Source organism: Saccopteryx leptura, chromosome 3 (genome assembly GCF_036850995.1).
Source record: "Saccopteryx leptura isolate mSacLep1 chromosome 3, mSacLep1_pri_phased_curated, whole genome shotgun sequence".
NCBI lineage: Eukaryota > Metazoa > Chordata > Mammalia > Chiroptera > Emballonuridae > Saccopteryx > Saccopteryx leptura.
In genome coordinates, this window is record NC_089505.1 from 171513975 (window position 1) to 171531057 (window position 17083).

Below are 17083 nucleotides of genomic sequence, written 5' to 3' on the forward strand. Positions count from 1 at the left end.
GGAAGCCTTGGAGCCAAATGACACAGAATTTAAAATAGAAATCTTAAAAATACTCAGAGATATACAAGAAAACACAGAAAGGCAATGTAGGGAAATCAGAAAACAACTCAATGATCACAAAGAATATATTACCAAGGAAATTGAAACTATAAAAACAAATCAAACAGAAATGAAAAACTCAATTCACAAACTGAAAAATGAGATAACAAGCTTAGCTAATAGAACAGGCCAGATAGAAGAGAGGATTAGTGAAATAGAAGACAAGCAACTTGAGGCACAACAGAGAGAAGAAGAAAGAGACTCAAAAATAATAAAAAAGGAGAAAGCCCTACAGGAATTGTCTGACTCCATCAGAAAGAATAACATAAGAATAATAGGTATATCAGAGGGAGAAGAGAAAGAAAATGGAATAGAGAATATACTCAAACAAATAATAGATGAGAACTTCCCAAGCCTGTGGAAAGAACTAAAGCCTCAAATTCAAGAAGCAAACAGAACACCGAGTTTTCTTAACCACAACAAACCCACTCCAAGGCACATCATAATGCAGATGACACAAACCAATGACAAAGAAAAAATTCTCAAGGCAGCCAGGGAAAAGAAGAATACAACATATAAAGGAAGACCTATTAGATTATCATCAGATTTCTCAGCAGAAACTCTACAAGCTAGAAGAGAGTGGACCCCAATATTCAAAGCCCTGAAAGAGAGAAACTTTCAGCCAAGAATACTATACTCATCAAAGCTATCCTTCAAGTACGAAGGAGATATAAAAACATTCACAAATACAGAAAAGATGAGAGAATTTATCATCAGAAAGCCCCCACTCCAGGAAATACTAAAGGGGGTTTTCCAACCAAATTCAAAGAACAAAAGAACACAAAACCACAAGTAACAGCTCCACCAAGAAAACAATAAAACCAAACTTAAACTGTGACAACAAAAGAAAAAAAAAGGAGGAGAAAAGATGAAGATTAACAATAGCAAAGGACGATGAAGCGCAGAAATACTCATAAGAAAGGGTACTACAATGAATATGGTAGGTACCTTTTTCATTACTTAATGGTAACCACCCTTGAAAAAACCACCACAAAAACACTTGACTTAAAAAAGGTAGCAACAGAGGAAAGAAGTATGGAATACAAACAAACAAAAACAAATGATAGAGAAACAAAAGAGAAGAATCAAACAAGATACAAAACTAACAGAAAGCAATTTATAAAGTGGCAATAGGGAACCCACAAGTGTCAATAATTACACTAAATGTAAATGGATTAAACTTACCAATAAAAAGACACAGAGTAGCAGAATGGATTAAAAAAGAAAATCCAACTGTATGCTGCCTACAAGAAACTCATCTAAGCAACAAGGATAAAAACAAATTCAAAGTGAAAGTCTAAAAAACAATACTCCAAGAAAACAACACCCCCAAAAAAAGCAGGTGTAGCAATACTCATATCTGATAATGCTGACTACAAGACAGAAAAAGTACTCAGAGACAAAAATGGTCATTTCATAATGGCTAAGGGGACACTGAATCAAGAAGACATAACAATCCTTAATATATATGCACCAAACCAAGGAGCACCAAAATATATAAGACAGCTACTTATTGACCTTAAAAAAAATACTGACAAAAACACAATCATACTTGGAGACCTCAATACACCGCTGACGGCTCTAGATCAGTCATCCAAACAGAGAATCAATAAAGATATAGTGGCCTTAAACGAAATACTAGAACACCTGGATATGATAGACATCTACAGGACACTTCATCCCAAAGCGACAGAGTATACATTTTTCTCTAGTGTACATGGAACATTCTCAAGAATTGACCATATGTTGGGCCACAAAGACAATATCAGCAAATTTAGAAAAATTGAAATTGTACCAAGCATATTCTCTGATCATAAAGCCTTGAAACTAGAATTCAACTGTAAAAAAGAGGGGGAAAACCCACAAAATTATGGAAAGTGAACAACATACTTCTAAAAAATGAATGGGTCAAAGAAGAAATAAGTGCAGAGATCAAAAGATATATACAGACAAATGAAATGAAAATACGACATAGCAGAATCTCTGGGATGCAGCAAAAGCAGTAATAAGAGGAAAGTTCATATCACTTCAGGCCTATATGAACAAACAAGAGAGAGCCGAAGTAAACCACTTAACTTCACACCTTAAGGAGCTAGAAAAAGAAGAACAAAGACAACCCAAAACCAGCCGAAGAAAGGAGATAATAAAAATCAGAGCAGAAATAAACGAAACAGAGAACAGAAAAACTATAGAAAAAATCAATAAAACAAGGAGCTGGTTCTTTGAAAAGATCAACAAAATCGACAAACCCTTGGCAAGACTCACCAAGGAAAAAAGACACAGGACTCAAATAAATAAAATCCAAAATGAAAGAGGAGAAATCACCACATACATCATAGATATACAAAGAATTATTGTAGAATACTATGAAAAACTATATGCCACCAAATACAACAATCTAGAAGAAATGGATAAATTCCTAGAACAATACAACCTTCCTAAACTGAATCATGAAGAAGCAGAAAGCCTAAAGAGACCAATCAGCAGGGAGGAAATAGAAAAAACTATTAAAAACCTCCCCAAAAATAAAAGTCCAGGCCCAGACGGTTATACTAGTGAATTCTATCAAACATTCAGAGAAGATTTGGTTCCTATTCTACTCAAAGTCTTCCAAAAAATTGAAGAAGAAGCAATACTTCCAAACACATTTTATGAGGCCAACATAACCCTCATACCAAAACCTGGCAAGGATGGCACAAAGAAAGAAAACTACAGACCAATATCTCTAATGAATACAGATGCTAAAATTCTAAACAAAATACTGGCAAACCGAATACAACAACATATTAAAAAAATAATACATCATGATCAAGTGGGATTCATCCCAGAATCTCAAGGATGGTTCAACATACGTAAAACGGTTAACGTAATACACCATATCAACAAGACAAAGAACAAAAACCACATGATCTTATCAATAGACGCAGAAAAGGCTTTCGATAAAATACAACACAATTTTATGTTTAAGACTCTCAACAAAATGGGTATAGAAGGAAAATATCTCAACATGATAAAGGCCATATATGATAAACCATCAGCCAACATCATATTAAATGGCGTAAAACTGAGGACTTTCCACCTTAAATCAGGAACAAGACAGGGTTGTCCACTCTCTCCACTCTTATTTAACATGGTGCTAGAAGTTCTGGCCAGAGCAATCAGACAAGACAAAGAAATAAAAGGCATCCGTATCGGAAAAGAAGAAGTAAAGGTATCACTTTTTGCTGATGATATGATCCTATACATTGAAAACCCAAAGGACTCCACAAAAAGATTACTAGAAACAATAAACCAATACAGTAAGGTCGCAGGATACAAAATTAACATACAAAAGTCCATAGCCTTTCTATATGCCAACAATGAAATATTAGAAAACGAACTCAAAAAAATAATCCCCTTCACGATCGCAACAAAAAAAATAAAATACCTAGGAATAAACATAACAAAGAATGTAAAGGACCTATATAAAGAAAACTACAAGGCATTGCTAAGAGAAATAGAAAAAGACACAATGAGATGGAAAAATATTCCTTGTTCTTGGATAGGAAGAATAAATATAATTAAAATGGCCATATTACCCAAAGTAATATATAAATTTAATGCAATTCCCATCAAAATTCCTATGAGATTTTTTAAAGAAACGGAACAAAAAATCATTAAGATTTATATGGAACTATAAAAAACCCCGAATAGCCAAAGCAATCCTAAGGAAAAAGAATGAAGCTGGGGGCATTACAATACCTGGCTTTAAACTATATTATAGGGCCACAATAATCAAAACTGCATGGTATTGGCAGAAAAATAGACACTCAGACCAATAGAACAGAATAGAAAGCCCAGAAATAAAACCACATATATATGGTCAAATAATCTTTGATAAGGGGGCCAACAACACACAATGGAGAAAAGAAAGCCTCTTCAACAAATGGTGTTGGGAAAACTGGAAAGCCACATGCAAAAGAATGAAACTCGACTACAGCCTGTCCCCGTGTACTAAAATTAATTCAAAATGGATCAAAGACCTAAATATAAGATCTGAAACTATAATAAAGTACATAGAAGAAGACATAGGTACTAAACTCATGGACCTGGGTTTTAAAGAACATTTTATGAACTTGACTCCAATGGCAAGAGAAGTGAAGGCAAAGATAAATGAATGGGACTACATCAGAATAAAAAGTTTTTGCTCAGCAAGAGAAACTGGCATCAAAATAAACAGACAGCCAACTAAATGGGAACTGATATTTTCAAACAATAGCTCAGATAAGGGCCTAATATCCAAAATTTACAAAGAACTCATAAAACTCAACAACAAACAAACAAACAATCCAATAAAAAAATGGGAAGAGGACATGAACAGACACTTCTCCCAGGAAGAAATACAAATGGCCAACAGATATATGAAAAGATGCTCAGCTTCATTAGTTATTAGAGAAATGCAAATCAAAACTACAATGAGATACCACCTCACCCCTGTTAGATTAGCTATTATCAACAAGACGGGTAATAGCAAATGTTGGATAGGCTGTGGAGAAAAAGGAACCCTCATCCACTGTTGGTGGGAATGTAAAGTAGTACAACCATTATGGAGGAAAGTATGGTGGTTCCTCAAAAAACTGAAAATAGAACTACCTTATGACCCAGCAATCCCTCTACTGGGTATATACCCCAAAACCTCAGAATCATTGATACGTAAAGACACATGTAGCCCCATGTTCATTGCAGCACTGTTCACAGTGGCCAAGACATGGAAACAACCAAAAAACCCTTCAATAGAAGACTGGATAAAGAAGATGTGGCACATATACGCTATGGAATACTACTCAGCCATAAGAAATGATGACATCAGATCATTTACAGCAAAATGGTGGGATCTTGATAACATTATACGGAGTGAAATAAGTAAATCAGAAAAAAACAAGAACTACATGATTCCATACATTGGTGGAACATAAAAACGAGACTAAGAGACATGGATAAGAGAGTGGTGGTTACCAGGGGTGGGGGGAGGGAGGATGCAGGAGGGAGGGAGGGAGAGAGTTAGGGGGAGGGGAAGGGGCACAGAGAAAATTAGACAGAGGGTGACGGAGGACAATCTGACTCTGGGTGAGTGGTATGTAACATAATTTAATGACAAGATAACCTAGACATGTTTTCTTTGAATATATGTACCCTGAATTATTAATGTCATCCCATTAACATTAATAAAAATTTATAAAAAAGAAAGTGAAAGAGAACAGCATAAAATTTTATTTCTATGTTTTTGCACAAACTGTCATTGAAAAAATCATGACTAATTTAAAATTCTGTTCAGAGACTACTTAACTCACTCATGTGCAATTGATTTGCTATGTGTATATTTTTCACCCAGAGCAACCCACGTTTGCAGAGGGAAGTCCTATTGAACTTTTCATTGCTCTTTGTGGATTAATCCTGCTACTGATAAAAGAACCACGCATAATGCTGGATTGCTTATTTGGAAGTTGCTAGAAAGTAAATCTTACAACGTTTCATCAAAAGAAAAATAAATATTTGTAACTATGTAAGATGAAGGATGTTAACTAACTCTTATGACCATCATTTCACATGTATACAAATATTGTTTTATTAAGTTGTACATCTGAAACTAATGTACTGTTATTGTCAATTATATATCAATTGAGAGAAAAAGGCACATGGAGTTCATGTCTGCCAACCCCATCATTTCACAGGTGTTCAGCCTGAGCCAAAGTGAATAAGGGTCTTTCCACATTATGCTTGGTGATTGCAATTCCTAGTCCCCCATTATACCATCAGACTGCTTATTTTATTTTTTTTACTGACAGTTGACATATTATATATATTATATATTATATTATATTATATTATATTATATTATATTATATTATATTATATTATATTATATTATATTATATTATATTCAGGCATAACACACAATGATTAGACACTTCTATAAATTAGAGCATGATTATCCCAAAAGGTCTAATACCCAACTGACACCAAAGTTATTACAGTACTACTGGCTCTATTCCCTATGCTGTACTTTACAACACCTGACTGTTTTCATAACTGGTAATTATACTTTTTAATTCTTTCCCCTTTTTCATCATCCTCCCAAACTGCCTCTCCTCTGGCAACCATCAATTTCTTCTCGACATTTATGAGTTTATTTTTACTTTATTTTTGCATTTTTTTTGTTTTTAGATTTTTAGATTCCACAAATAAGTGAGTCAATATGGTATTCCCTGTGTGATTTATTTTATTTAGTATAATACCCTCTCAGTCCATCCACATTGTCAAAAATGACAGTTTCATTCTTTCATATGGCTGAGTATGTACACAAATGTACATACATACCATTTCTTTACTGTCTATTGATAGGCACTTAATTTGCTTTTATATTTAAACTATTGTAAATAATGCTGTGACAACATAAGAATGTATATATCTTTTCAAATTAATGCTCTGGACTTTTTGTCATACGACAGTTTTATTTTTAATTTTTTGAGATCCCTTACTGTTTTCCATGGGCTGCACCAACTTAAAAATCCACCAGTAGTACATGAGATTTCCTCTTCTCCACATCATCACCAATGCTTGTTGTTTATTTCCTTCTTTATTTTTTTGTGACAAAGACAAAGTGGGACAGATAGACAGACAGGCAGAAAGGGAGAGGTGAAAAGCATCAATTCTTTGTTGTGGCACCTTTGTTGTTCATTGATTACTTTCTCATATGTGCCTTGACCAGGGGGCTATAGCAGAATGAGTGACCCCTTGCTCAAGTCAGCAACCTTGGGCTTTAAGCCAGCGACCTTTGGGTTCATGCCAGCACCATCTGTCATGTCTATGGGTCCCAGGCTCAAGCCAGTGACCCCATGCTTAAGCTGGTGAGCCCATGCTCAAGCCGGAGACCTTGGGGTTTGAAACCTGGGTCCTCTGCGTCTCAGTTTGATGCTCTATCCATTGTACCACCGCCTGGTCAGGCTATTGTTTGTTTCTTAATGATAGCCATTTTGACAGGTGTAAGGTGATATCTCATTGTGGTTCTAATTTGCATTTCCTCTGATGGTTAGTGATATTGAGCATCTTTTATATGCCTTTCGGTCATCTGAATGTTCTTTTTGGAGAAGTGTCTATTCAGATCCTCTGACCTTTTATTAATTAGATTTGTGGAATGATGTCAAAGAGTTTACTGCCTATGTTTTCTTCTCGTTTTATGATTTAAGATCTTATATTTAAGTCTAAAATCCATTTTGTGTTTATTTTTGTATGTATCTGTTTAGTTTTCCCAACACTATTTATGAAAAAAACTGTCTTTACCTCATGTATGTTCTTGCATACTCTGTCACATATTAATTGACCAGATAGGTGGGAGTCTACGTCTGAAGTCTATCTGTTCCATTGATGGATGTGTCTGTTTTTATGCCAGTACTATATTTTGATTATTATAGATTGTTGTATCGTTTCATATCAAGTAGCATGATACTTTTGACTTTGTTCTTCTTTTTCAAGGCTGCTTTGCCAATTAAGGGTCTTTTATGGTTTCATATAAAATTTTAGGATTATTTAGCTCTGTGAGAAATGTCATTGGTATTTTGATAAGAATTGCATTGAGTCTATAGATTGCATTGGATGCTATGGACATTTTAATGATGCTAATTCTTCTTATCTATGAGCACAGTATATCCCTCCATTTATATGTATCTTCAATTTCTTTTGTCAGCATCTTATTGTTTTGCAAGTACATGTCTTTTACTTCAATGGCTACAATTATTTTTAAGTATAATATATTTTATTCTTTGTGATATAATCATAAATGTGTTTTTCCCCTGAATTTCTCTTTCTGATAGTTAATTATTAATGTATAAAATGCAATTTATGAATATTTGTTTTGTATCTTAGTACTTTTCTGAATTCATTTAATAGTTCTAATAGTATATTAGTGTAATCTTTAGGGTTCTTTCTATATAATATCACATTATCTGCAATTGATGACAGTTTTACTTCCTTTCAAGTGTGCTACATTTTCTTTCTTTTTCTTGCCTGATTACTAAGATACAATGTTGAATAATATTGATGAAAATGGTCATGCTTATCTTTTCCTGAAATTAAAGAAATAACTTTTACTTTTTCACTATTGAATGAGATGTTAAGTGTGGGTTTGTCATATATGCTGTTTATTATGTTGAAGTATGTAGCATATATTTCTGCATTTATTAATATAATCATTTGATTTTATCCTTTGTTGACCTTTTTCTAGTTCTTTTTTTTTTTAGTATAAGGATAGATTGTTTATTTGAGATTTTTCTTGTTTCTTGATGTAAGCCTGTATTCCTATAAAGTTTCCTTTTAGAATTCCATTGTCTATATGCTATACATTTGAGGTAGTTGGGTGTTTATTTTTGTTTCTCTTAAGGTATCATTTGATTTTTTAAATCTCACTCATTGTTTAGTAGTATATTATTTGGCCTCCACATATTTACGTGTTATTTAGTTTTCTTTTTGTATTTTATTTCTAGTTTCATGCCATGTAATCAGAGAAGATGCTTGGTATGAATTTAATCTTCTTAAATGAACTGAGATTTTCATTATGGCCTAACATATGGTCTATCTTGCAAAATGTTTGTGTATATCAATACTTTAAAAGAATTTATATTTTTCTGCTTTTTAGAGAAGTGTCCTAAAAATATCAATTAGGGCCACCTGGCTTAATATGTTATGTAAGGCCACTGTTTCATTGTTTATTTTCTGTTTGAAGGTCCATTCATTGATGTCCGTGAGGTGTTAACATCCCCTAATATAACAGCATAGTGACAAACTTTCCCTTTCTATCTATATTTGATTTATATACTCAGATACTCCTACTTTGGGCACATAAATGTTTATAATAATTATATCATCGTAGTTGATTTATCTCTTTATTATTATTAAATACCCATCCTTCTTTCTTATTACAGCTTGTATTTTAAAGCCTGTTGAATAGAAATACAGCTACCACAGTTTTTTTTTAAACTCCATTTGCATGCAGTACCTTTTTCCATCACTTTTCTTTCAGTTAGTGTGCCTTTCAATCAGAATTTGGTTTCCTGTAGGCAACATGTTTCCATGTCTACAGTGTTTTTTATTCAGTCAGTCACTTCTGTCTCTTGATTGAAGCGTTTAGTCTATTTACATTTAAAGTAATTATTGATGAGCATGTGTTATTATCATTTACCTAATATTCTGTAGGTCTCCTGCGTTACTTTTCTATGCTCTTGCATACCATGTATTTCATATATACCAAGCTCTGTTTATACCAAGTTATGTTTAGTTGATGGTTGCTTCAGTTTGAATTGAAATCACTAAAATTTTTAGTCCTTCCAAGTTTATATTTTTGTAGTTATTTTTTACTTCTTTTGTGTGTGTAGCTTATGTGTACTTTTAATTTATTGTTGTAAATACACATGATTGTCTTACTTTTGCCTTTTAATCTTTGTACTAGATTTATATTTAGTTAACCCACTATTTTTACTAAGTGTTTGCATTTGTCAGTGAGAATTCTTTCCTTTTCTATATTTCCATATTCATATTATTGATCTACTCTATTTAATTTTTCTTGTAATATTGGCTTGGTGGTGATGAACACTTTTAGTTTTTCTTGTCTGGAAAACTATATCTTGTTCAATTCTAAATGAAAGCATTGCTGGGTAGAGTAATCTTGGTTATAAGTCTTTACTTTTTGCCACTTTGACTATTTCATACCAATAATTTCTGGCCTGCAAAGTTTCTGTTGAGAAATCATCTGACAATCGTATGGAAGTTCCCTTGTATATAAATAACTAACTGCTTTTTTTTTTACGTTTTTTTTTTGTGTGTGTGTATTTTTCCGAAGTGAGGCAGTCAGACAGACTGCCCCATGCGCTGGACTGGGATCCACCCGATATGCCCACAAGGGGGCAATGCTCTGCCCATCTGGGGCATTGCTCCTTTGAGGCCAGAGCCATTCTAGCTCCTGAGGTGGAGGCCATGGAGTTGTCCTCAGTGCCCGGGCCAACTTTGCTCCAATGGAGCCTTGGCTGCGGGAGGGAAAGAGAGAGACAGAGAAAAGAGAAGGGGAAGGGTGGAGAAGTAGATGGGCGCTTCTCCTGGTGTGCTCTGGCTGGAACTTGAACCCAGGACTTCCACACGCTGGGTGATGCTCTACCACTGAGCCAGCTGACCAGGGCTTTTCTGGCTATTTTTAAGAGTATCTTTTTGTTTCTTACCTTGTGCATTTTAATTATTTTATGTACATTAGTGCAGGACTATTTGGTTCATCTTGTTTGGGACTCTCTTCACTTCTAGGACTTATATGTCTGTTTTCTTCACCAGGCTAAGGATGATTTCAGTCTTTACTTATTTAAATGGGTATTCAATTCCAGGCTCTTTTTCCTCTCTAATACTCCTATGATGCAAATATTGGTATGCTTGATTTAATCTCTTAGGTCCTCTAAAGCAGTGTTTTTTAACTGCCAGTCCACAAACCAGTTTCAGTCAGCCAGAAATTTTGTGCCAATCTGCAAATAGTTAACCACTCTTCTGTTGTGTGAACATTAGAGAATCTATAATAACTGGGTCTATAATCTTCATACAACATCATGGTGGTTAACTTTTTCACAGACTGGCATAACATTTTTTGGAAGACCGGCAGTGTGGTGTGCCGATGGGCAGTGTGGTCTGCCAACTAGCAGTTGAACATCACTGCCATAAATTATCTTCACTTTTTAATTTTTTTTGCTGTTCCAAATGGGAATTTTCTGCTACCTTTTCTCCCAGATTACTGACTTGATCCTCTATTTAATCTAATCAGTTTTTATTCATTCTGCTGTATTCTTCATTTTCTGCTTTTTAAATTATTATTGTTTCCTATATTTTTGTGTAATTTCTCACTGAGTTCATGTATTTATGCTTTATAATCATTCACCAAGCATCCTTATAACGAATGCTTTCAACTCTGCATCTGGTAGGTTGCTTGTCTTCATATCATTTAGTTCTTTTTCTTCTAGAATATGTTTCTCTATCTTTTCATTTGTGCTGACCCTCTGTGATTGTTTCTATCTATTAAAAAGGTCAGCTATGTTTCTCAGTCTTGGCAGAGTGGCCGTATGTCATACGTTTCTTTGAGGACTAGTATAGTAGTACAGTCTCCCTGACCACATGGTTTGGCTGTTCTAAGGATGTACTTTTGAGGGTTGTGTGTCTCTCTTTTTACAATTGAGCCTTGATTGCTGTTAGCATATCAGTGGATGGAATTGACCCTCAGATTACTAACTATAAGTGGCCACTGTGACTACAGGGGTCAAAGCTGTTTTGTGAATAATGATTTCACAACACATGAGTCTCTTCAGCAGGCTTCTGGTGTGAGCCAAGTCTACCCTTCAGAATTGTCTTTTTGGAGCTGGCTGGGTGGTGTCTGGTGTGGTCTGGGCTGGCTACCAGGTGTGTTAGTTCTGAAGTCTCTTAGGAAAAGTTCTAATGCAGGCCAAGGGCAACTGCCATTTGTATATGGCATAGGGTTACCTGATGGAAGTTACAAAATTACTTGTGGTTGGTTGCCACATGTACTGGGCTTGAAGGATCTTGGTAGAGGCTATGCTGTGACCAGGACCATTACCCTTAGTGTCAAGCCTGATATTCTTTGGTGGGCATCATGGTGTGAGCTGAGGTATGCTACCAGTGTGCTAGGCTTGTGGCTGCATAGTTAAAATTAACTTTTTAGTCATCACTGGCCATAGCTTATTCCAGGCTTGCCACCTGATGGGATTTACAATGAAAATTGAGACCAGTAACTGCTTAAGACAGACTTGGAGCTGCTTAGCAAAAAGTAAAGGGTACGCCAAGGCCAGCCAATGCTTTTTAGGGAGGTGTGGGTCTTTCAAAGATTTTAGAAAAGTGCACTGTGTGAGCTAAGACAGTTTACTTGTGTGGAATAACTGCTGGAAGCAATCAGTTCCGTAACAAACTGGCTGGGGGAGTGTCTGTGTTAGCAAGGTTATTAAAACTCAAATATAGTGCCCATCTATGCCTGCAGGATGAGTATGGGTGGGTGAGATCTCATCAAAGAAGAAATGGCTCTTGCCCCTTAGAGAGAGCCTTTCTGATCTTTCCCCCTCCGCTTTGGCCTGGAAGCTAATCAGCTTAATTCCTCCCTATATATCCCTGGACACTTAAAGCAGCTGCTACACCTATAAGGTTAAAATAAGTGAGTTTGTAAGAAAATAAGTCCTTTCACAGGCCCTGCAAGAGGAACACTTGGGTGTCCAGAAGCCTTCCTTCTCATTCATTCACAATCCCTCCAGGTTTTCATAGCCAAATATTGTACAAATTCCTCCTCTAGGCACTGGTTCCTTGGGTTAGGGGTTCCATAATGGGTGGAACCTGTCATTCCACAGCGAAGAACTCCGCACCTAAGATATCCCTCCGCATTCTTAATTACTACGTCACTGTTGTGGTTCCACATCTCTGTCCCTCCTACCACTGCTATTGTGGCTTCTTCTTTCTAACCTTGGTTATAGGACTTCTTTTCAGCTACTCAAAAGATGGTTCTCAATGATGGTTGTTCTATAATTTAGTGGTAAATTTGATGTAATGTTGGGAGGAGATGATCACAGTGTTTACTCACTTTGGTATATTGATCCCAAGTCAGACTGCTTTTTCCACGATGATCACAGTTGGACCTTACCATTTAACAGCCTTCTTCTTTTGGGATTCTCCACATTCCTTTTACAGGAAACCATAGAATAGAAGAAGGAAGATTTCTTGCTGCAGAATGAAGAGCATTGGGAAAACATTGCCAGGCTCAGCTTAAGCAGCTCTCAGAGCCCTAGATGGAAAGTATTTCAAGAGGGCCTTTCTATGTGCCTGGAGGATACAATCTCTACTTAGAAGCAATGAATGAGATTGAACGGTCTTTTAACAAGATGCCCAGGAAAGGAGTGAAGGTGAGAAATAAAAAGAGAAGGGAAGAACAGCCAATCAGGTTAAGAGAGCCTCTGTTGTTTCTTTTCAAGGTCTAAGACTACACCGCACCATTTGTGGAGAGAATGCAGAGCGTGATGAGCCCTACATTTTTAGCTTTTATATTTACCATTAGTTAGACACTTTGAAATGTATCAGAAATATTTCTTCCTGAATATAGGATTTATTACCAGAAACCTAGGTGAAAGAGAACATTTATTTTATTTAATAAACAGTGTTGCCTCACCAGGCAGTGGCTCAGTGGATAAGGCATCAGACTGAGTCACAGAGGACCAAGGTTCGAAACTCCAAAGTTGCCTACTTGAGTGTGTACTCATTCAGCTTGAGTGCAAGGTTGCTGGCTTGAGCAAGGGGTCTCTCACTCTGTTATAGCCCCCCAGTCAAGGCACATATGAGAAAGCAGTCAATGAAAAATTAAAAAGCTACAACAAAGAATTGATGCTTCTTATCTCTCCCTTCCTGTCTGCCTGTCCCTATCTGTCCCTCTCTATGACTTACTATCAAAGAAATAAAATAACAAATAGTGTTATTGTTTTGTGCTAAGTATAATTAAACAACATTCTCAAAAAGCATATGATCTTACCAAAAGAGGACATATATTTAATCAGTTGCCTATGAAGGGATATGGTTATCATACAACTATACATGATAGTGATGATGATGATGATGGCTAACATATATTGAGCACTCAGTTTCTGTTACAGGTATCAGCTTAGGTGCTGTGTTTGGATTATCAATTTAATTATTAGAATAATATGAACTGAGGTGCTGCTGTCATCCCCATTTTACAATTGAGAAATGTGATGCACTGAGAAGCTAATAAGTTGCATAAGATCATATAGCCAGTAAATAAAAGTGCTGGTAGGGCAGGTCTATGTACCCGGCATCCTTTCAAATCTCAGAAGGAAGTTCAGCAAACCTTCCTGGGAAGGGAGGTAGAAGCTACAACTTGAAGGATCAATAAATGCTATCTGAATAAAGAAAAGGTAGAGGAGCATCCAATCAGGATATTGCAGGAATGGAGGATGAGTGTTTCTGAACTACACCTAAATGTGGTTCCCTCTAACTTGGGTGTGTGGTGGTGGCATCGTGAGGACAGGAAGTTGGAGAGCTAGAAGAGAGGTTTTTATAGAGGGTTTTATTCTAACTAAAAAAGTTGGACATTCTGTTGTGGCCATGAAAGAAGGGAATTACTGTGGGATCCTAAGAAGAATGAAGGATTTACAGGGTCAAATTTGTACTTTTACTGAACAAGAGTCTTGATTCCCTCCTTTTTCTACCAGGCAAATGAAGTTCTCCAGAGCTTCCTGCAGTCACAGGCTGCAACAAAGGAATCCATCCTGCAGGCAGACACAGCCCTCACTGCTGGGAAGAAGGCTCTAGCAGGTACAGGGCAGGGCTCTGACCACAGGGAGGGGAGGCTCCTGCAGTGCCCTGTAACAGGTGTGAGAGCAAAACTTTCCTGAAACAAGGTGATTTCTGTCTTTCTGTCCAACAACTCTATGTTAAACCAAAGATAACTGGGTCAATTTTGGTAGCTTATTCAGCCAATTATTACCTTTTCATCACATTCTGAAACAGAGATTTCTCTTTACCATTTTAAAGTCATTTTAGTCCCTGTGCACAGGAAAGTACAGCTCAGCATTACTGATATTGTTTCCTTTGTAAAGCCCGTGGGAAACAGCTGAGCGTGTCAAGAATTTGGAAGCTGAGAAGGAAAAGGAGCTGCTAAGACAGAAACTAAAGCAATAGCAGGAAATATTGGGGCTTAAGACAAGAGCTGCAAGGAAAACTTAGTCCAAATGAAGAATAAGATGGAGAACGAATACAAAAACCTCCTGCGAGAACAGGAAAGGGTGCTAGAGCACAAGCTGAAGGTAAGTCCATGTGGGTTTGTGGCAAAGCCTAAAGGACAAGAACTTGCTTCCTCATGAAGGGAAGAGAAAAACTTTAGTCAGAAACCCTGAAGGAAATCCAAAGGTATATGACTCAGTGAATTGTCATATTAATCTGATCATTCTAATTCCCTAAATCTAAAAAACTCAGCATCTTCTCTAGTATTAGAATTTACAGGGTACAAATAACTTGTCTCCAGCCCTTGAACTGTTGTTTGAGTTGATTGTAGGTGTCCCTGTGCCCCCACGTGAGTGAGACCTTAGACCTGTGTTCCTTAGGATGTTAGCTACAGCCATCAAAGAGACTTAACACATTGGGGGCCAGTAGTTTTACTGGTAGCTTCACCCAGTAGCCAGATAATTTTCTCCTGAATGAGTACAAAATCTATTTTACTTAAATGTTAAAGACACACTTTATAATTAAATACCAATTGCATTTTGAAGTTATTTATTTTTATATGTTCTTAAAAGCTAATATATTTTTAAAGTATGATACTTTGTAAAACACTGTGTAATATGAAGTGGAACTAAACAAAACTGGCAAATGCAAAGCCAAGAATTCTCGTGATTAGCCACAAACCTTAGAACAGAAAACACGGGAATTCTCATTATCTGTCCACAATGTGTTAACATATATCGATCTGGTTGAAAATATAAGATTGTACACGATATGAAATATGGGATTATCCCTGGCTTGTTGTCTCAGTGGATAGAGCATTGGTCTGGCATATGGACATCCAGGGTTCGATTCCCATTCAGGGCACACTGGAGAAGCGACCATCTGCTTCTATTCCCCTTCCTCACCCTCTTTTTTCCATCTTCCTTTCCTTCAGCCTGTGGATCAATTAGTTCAAACATCAGCCCTGAGCACAGAGGATAGCTCAGTTGGTCTGAGCTCATCAGCCTCAGGTATTAAAAATAGTTTGGTTGATTTGAGCATCAGCCCTAGACAGGGGTTGCTGGGTGGATCATGGTCAGGACACATGTGGGAGTTTGTCTCACTATCTCCCCTCCTCTTACTTAAAATAAAGAAAAAATATATGGGATGCTGATGTTCTAAATTTGCTACATTAGTTTCCAGATCCGAACATGCCAAGAATGATTTACTCTTTACAACCAGAGTACAATGCATTCTTTTTTTTAAATGTTTATTTTTATTGATTTTTGAGAATGAAGAAAGAAGAGAGAGAGAAAGAGACAAGAGGAACATCAATCTGTCCTTGTGTGTGCCCTGACCAGGGATAAAATAAACACCTTTTGTGTTTAGGGTCAATGGTCTAACCAACTAAGCTATCTGGCCAAGGCTACAAGCATTCTGGTCCCAACCAGGGTTTGATAACCAGTGTTCTATAGAGAATCAGAAGTTCCCAGTATGTGTTACATATATGTAGTCATCTTCTTTTCATGGAACCAAGAAAAAAAATTACAATTAAAATTCCATCTTTCCCGAAGAGAATCCTTTGGACTGGAAAAGATTTCCGGGATAACTGTCTGGCTTATTCCAGCCCAATTCTCCTACACTCTCAGTGAGATCATGCTGCGGGACCTTAGGAAGGTACAAACCATGGATACTCCCACTATCAGATTAAATATTTGGAAATTTTTGATCAAATGCATCAAAAAAGAGGATCTAAATTAGTAGAGAAATAGAACATGTGCTGAGCTGTTACTGTTGTTAAATACAAAGTGATGATTATCTGGACTTTTCAAAAGACAACTCCCTTTTACAGATTCAAAATAACTACTTGAAGAAGGATTTAATAAGAAATGGAGAAGATGAATGAAGATATAAATCAACTAAAAAAAAGAGGTTCAAGAGACTAAAAAATCTAGCCGGACCAAGCAGAGGCATAATGGATAAAGCATCAGACTGGAGTGCGGAGGATTCAGGTTCAAAACCCCAAGGTCTCTGGCTTGAGCACAGGCTCAGCTAGTTTGAGCACAGCTCACCTGCTTGAACCCAAGGTCACTGGCTTAAGCCCAAGGTCGCTGGGTTGAGTAAAGGGTCACTCTGTCTGCTGTAGCCCCCCAGTCAAGGCACATATGAGAAAGCAATCAATGAACAACCAAGGTGATGCAAAGAAGAATTGATG

The 17083-nt window shown here is 36.5% G+C and overlaps 1 pseudogene; it reads left to right on the top strand.

Annotated features, from left to right (window-relative positions):
* LOC136398359 (guanylate-binding protein 4-like) overlaps positions 1-16774 on the top strand; it is an 85701-nt pseudogene extending 68927 nt beyond the window's left edge.
* The last annotated feature ends 309 nt before the right edge of the window (positions 16775-17083 follow it).